Raw genomic sequence first — 5,261 nt, 5'->3', positions numbered from 1 at the left:
GGAAGAGAGGAGTTTGACTGATCAGCGCACTTACAGGCACGCACACACACATAGTAGCATATTTGTCAAGAGGTCTGTGACAGGCACACGTTCACGAGTGTGCTATCATCTGTCTTTATGAGTCTTTGACAGGAAATAAGGCTGCACTCTAAATTACATGTCTCTCTGTCCCCAGTCCAAAACAGACACGTCTGAACTGTCTGCGAAACAAGGCCTTTTACAGTGGGTGGTAAACAGAACAAGTTATTGCAGGTACGCTTGCACGCGCGCACACATAAACCAAAGCTTGTCCTCGGCAATGTTTGTGATGGAGGAGTCGGTATAAAACAAGCAGACAGCTGAAAGGGCACTTTGCCACTTGGCACACAGCCATTTTCCATTTAACGTCCCCTCCTTTCTCCTCCATTTAAACACAAGTGCATCAGCTCGGGAGTCGTTTCAACTTTGTCTCTCTCTTTCTTTGGAAAACCCACTTTTAGATTATGTTAGTGTGTGGCCAGGTTTCCTATAGCACCAAGAATGCTCCTTTGTTTTGGTGATCGGATCCTCATCAGAGGAGAGGAGAGGAGGAATGAGGACAGATGTGGAGGTGGGGTGGGGGGGGGGGAGTGCTGTGGGAAAGATTACCAGGACAGCTGCAGGCGGAGCAGTTACTCTTACAATACTTTGGCAGCAGTTCAGATTTCAGCTTTGTACCACCCTTCTTTTCAGTTCCCCTCCACTATCCTTTTCTCTGCCTCCACATAGCTGCATGAATAATGTCAAATCAAATCTTTTTAACCATCTTTTCTCCTCCAATGTAATTGTTGCGTTCCTATCACCATCTCCCTCCTACATTGCCTCTTTTTGCCATTTGCCAAAACCGCAACACAAGCTTGAAGTGGGCCTGCAGTTAATTTCTGAAGGTCAGGTTTGATGTGAGAGCAAGGAGGCGAGGGGAGGGTGGAGGAGAGGGGGAACTGCTTTCTGGCCGTGATCCATGAGTCCTCCACAACACAATGTCACGATGAAAGAGAGAGAGAGAGAGAGAGAGAGAGAGAGGAGTGAAGCAGTGTGGTTAGTTGAGACTCTATCATCGTGATGTAAACATGAATACAGCACCCACAGATGTGGTTACCTGAACACAGAGATAAACGATCAGTCTTCTGAATCACCTCCCCAGCCAACATGTGCGTCAGTGTGAGTTTCACTTTGATCTCAAGCGCATCTTTGCTGCCAGGTTGGTGGATGGAAATCTGATGATCAATTCTGACCGATATCTTCACGAAGGATCTAAAGTTTATCTTAGACTGTACCGTGTACAGTGGAGGATTGGCCTTTTACCTCTGACACATCTAAAATGTTTCAGCTTTCTCATTCAGATCAATGTGAAGTTATTTGTTTACATAGTGTGTTTGAATATAATGCAAAATTATTTTAGCACAAATTTGAATAGAATTTCCATGCAGGTGGAAACATTAGTGAATATTGCCATACGGAATGAATAGTTAGTTCTAGAGATAAACAGTTTGTGCCATAAATTGTATTAATTCAATAAAACCCACAGACTATAAGAATCAAATGATGGAATCCATGAAGATAAAGTTGTTTCATGATTTCATATGTTGCAAGCTTTTTGTCTCTTCAGAGAAATTTAAAGGATGCTTTAAACTGTTGTTTATTTCAACAGTTATTTTCCACTGCACATTGGAAGACAGAAGTTTATTTGTTGTTGCTTTTTCGGTTGTCAGCAAGATTACTTAAAAATTACTGAGCTGGAAATCTTATAACTCGATGAGGAGGAGCATATAGCTAAAGGAAAAGACCATAAACCGTTGGTGCAGATCCAGATAATGTTCTTGATAATAAAATGAGCCAGAAGGGTTGTTTGCTTTGGCAAAGTATGCAGTCTTTCATTACCGTTTTAGTTTGATACCAGATGTATCAAACTGAGAACAACAAGAAGCTACGTTAAACATCTACAGTAAAAGTAGATTTTTGAGTGCAAAAGCTTAACCCCTTCTCTCTGCTTGTGTGTGGAGCATCTGTTGGTCCGCACAGGAGTCTCTCAGCAGACGAGAAACCGCCAGTCAGCCACACACACAAACACACGCACTCAGTAATTCTCCTCAGTAGAAACCTGATCTCCCTCATATTTCAAGTTCAAACGCTGAAAGAAATGCCTGAGAAATGCAATTTGGTGGAAAGGCTTGGCAAGTCAAACAACAACGGCAGCAGAACCTAATGAACTTTGTGGGAAAAGATGAATCGCAATTAGTTTCGTGGCAGATATAATGCATGTGTGTGAGTCTGATTGAGGGCAGGTTCCCATACCATGGTTTTTCTTAGAATTAATTGAGCTTCTTTAACTGTTTAACAAAGAAGAAAACCATGTAGCAATGTAACAGTAAAAAATTGTTTCTGTGCACAGATAAGCATGTGCAGATCTAAAGAAAAATGCAGTAATCACACTGTTTTTAGTATCAAGCATAATTGTTTGTTAAGCATTTATCGCTGATTGCAATGGCCAAGTAATGGGATACATGTGACGGAGAACAAGTGGAGGGTAAAATATTTTCTTTGCTGGTTGGTGAAACTTAAATTGTGATCCAATCCTACTTCACAGAGACACTTTCAGAGAGGTCTTCAGTGCACACACAGCTATTGTAGCACACCCATCAGGTTAGAGAATGGGGGGGGGGGGGGGGGGGGGACTGAAATTAGCACTGTTTGTTTTCATTTCAAATGGACACATTTCACTGGGAGCCTTTAATAGGCGTAAAGGGCCTGAAGGGATGGATGATGGATAGAGCAGGGGACAAAGTAATGTAACAAAGAAAAGCAAAGACAAAAGGGTAAGGACATGTGAGCAGCCACTAAAAGTATTTCCTAATTATCCTCACTAATCTTTTTTCAAGACCAAGAATCTCGGTGCCTTTTAATATACCAAATGTAGAATAAAGTTCAGCACATTATTCACGTTTATTCCTCTCCATCAGCTGAATGGTCGTGTACTGGCAGGTAGGCAGGCACTTTCTCATTGGAGCGGTGTGAGCCTGCCAGGTTATAAAAGCAGCCATAAAAATCACCTCCAAAACCAGCTCAGATGCCAGCCATATGGCTGTGAGTTTAACAAGGACAAACTGCACCTCCTCACAGCTGCTTGCTCTCTTGAGTTGAATCCTTTCTCTGAAACCCTTCCTTGATCACTTTTTCTGACTAACTAGCCCAAACTATTTACTCACTTAGCTCCCTGACACTGACGGCTATGTCGCTTGTTTCACTTGCTGTGACACCCTAAAGCGCAAAATGTACTTCTTTTAAGTAGAGTGGACATTTGAGGCCGACCTTGAGCAGCAGTTTCCAAAACAACATGCATAAATTTAACTTGACTCTACTGAAAACTTCAAATTCAAAATCAGTATACCTTTTTGTTCACCAGACTTCACCATTCTTCAACAAAGAGGATTTTTCAGTCTACAGGTAAACTCGTGCCAGTAACTCTCCATCCCCTGGGCCTCTGTTCTTTACAGCCAGGCTTCAATTGCCACCCTGTTATTACCTCAGAGCTTTAATTAACGGACACACCTGTCACCATGCTGTGCACAGACCCAGCAGGTCACACTGAGGGCGCTGGGGAATTCCTGCTAAACTGTACTGCACATCAGATTATGAAGTAGTTGCTGATCTGCTCTAAAGAAAGCAGCACTGTTGAGAATCTTTCCAGGTGTTGGAGTTCAGGTAGGCCTCATAATGCATACACGCTCTTATTTATACATGAAGGGCATTGACCTGGATTGATAGGAATTCTAATGGAGACATCTGTGGAACTGGAAGCGGGTGAACAGAAAGCCATCAGCAGCGAGTTTGCTGGTTGTCTGCCATGCTAACAAGCAGAGTTAAAAGCCCAGAGTGACAGCCCTATTAAGGACTAATGGAGGCAAAGACAGCTGAGACCCTGATGTACACACACACACACACACACACACACACACACACACGCACACACACACACACACACACACACACAATAAAAGATCACCACCACACCCCAGAACGGCCAAGAACCTCCCCCCCACCCTCAAGCTTCTCCGGCTGTTTTTACCTCTATCCCTCCTGTCCTCCATCCCTGTAGTTAAAGATCTTTATGGGTGAGGGAGTGGCATAGAGATGGGGCAATGGGATGGGCTCTCATGCTATCAGCAATCCCTGGAGGTAACAAAAGGTCAAGGACTCTCATTTTTCATCCTAGCCAATTACCCTTCCATTCCAACCTGGCTTTCCTCTGTCTTTGCATCTCACCCTCTTACCCTGCTGCGCTCCATCCAGTCCACTAATCAGATCTATTTTGCTTCACATGACCACACACATGCCTGTTACTCTTCACACACATGTGCCAGTGTCCTTCATATGAACAGCTGGAATAAATTGATATACGATAATTGATAAAAGAATTAAGAATTATTAAAAAAAAAAAGAAAATTCCACTCCAACTAATGTTACATTTTCCAGTATCATTCCGAAGTGTCCTGGGATGTAACCATAAAAGGAACATAAAAGATGAATGTAACCACCTTGACATTACCCACCCATAATAGCATTATTTGGGAGTATTTTCTTGGAGCCAGAAGTGACTGTGATTGGATGAGATGGTGGAGTGATGTTATCAGCTAATGGTAGTAAGCTGCATCCATAAACTGCAGTGTGCATACACAGTTACTGCAAATTATTTCTAAGTGCCTACTGATAAGTAACAGACTAATGGAATATTAGAAAATTCTCTCAGTAAAACTGAAATGTGAGCATTTTGGATGGCTGCTGTAATAGTCACAGCTATTACACATATATTTGACAGCTACAACAGCAGCTCGGATTTCTGTCCTCTGCAGTGTCTCCTCGTATCCTGGCCTGCAGGCAAACAGTTCCCCTTTCTGTAGACAGATAGATGTTCTTTTGATCTGATATGATTTTTTAGATAATTCCAGTAAAAATGCTCCCCACATGACAAACACAGTTGTGAGACCCACTTCAGTGTTGTTATCAATGAGTAAACTATCTACAGAGGCCAAAACTTTCAGCTATATCAGACTAGAAGATGGTCCCTGATGTATCCAGACAAAACAGGGGCTCCATGTCTGAAACTGTGGTGGGGTTGTGTATTTGGATCCCTTGGGTAGAGTCCAGACAAAGTCCTTAGGGGAGAGGCCTTGGCAAGGCTTGACCTTCTAGCTCCCTTTGGTATGCTAAATATGTAGCAGGAAACAAGAAGAACATCTATCTGT

Source organism: Maylandia zebra, linkage group LG23 (assembly GCF_041146795.1).
Source record: "Maylandia zebra isolate NMK-2024a linkage group LG23, Mzebra_GT3a, whole genome shotgun sequence".
NCBI lineage: Eukaryota > Metazoa > Chordata > Actinopteri > Cichliformes > Cichlidae > Maylandia > Maylandia zebra.
Note: the sequence above shows the minus strand (reverse complement) of the source record.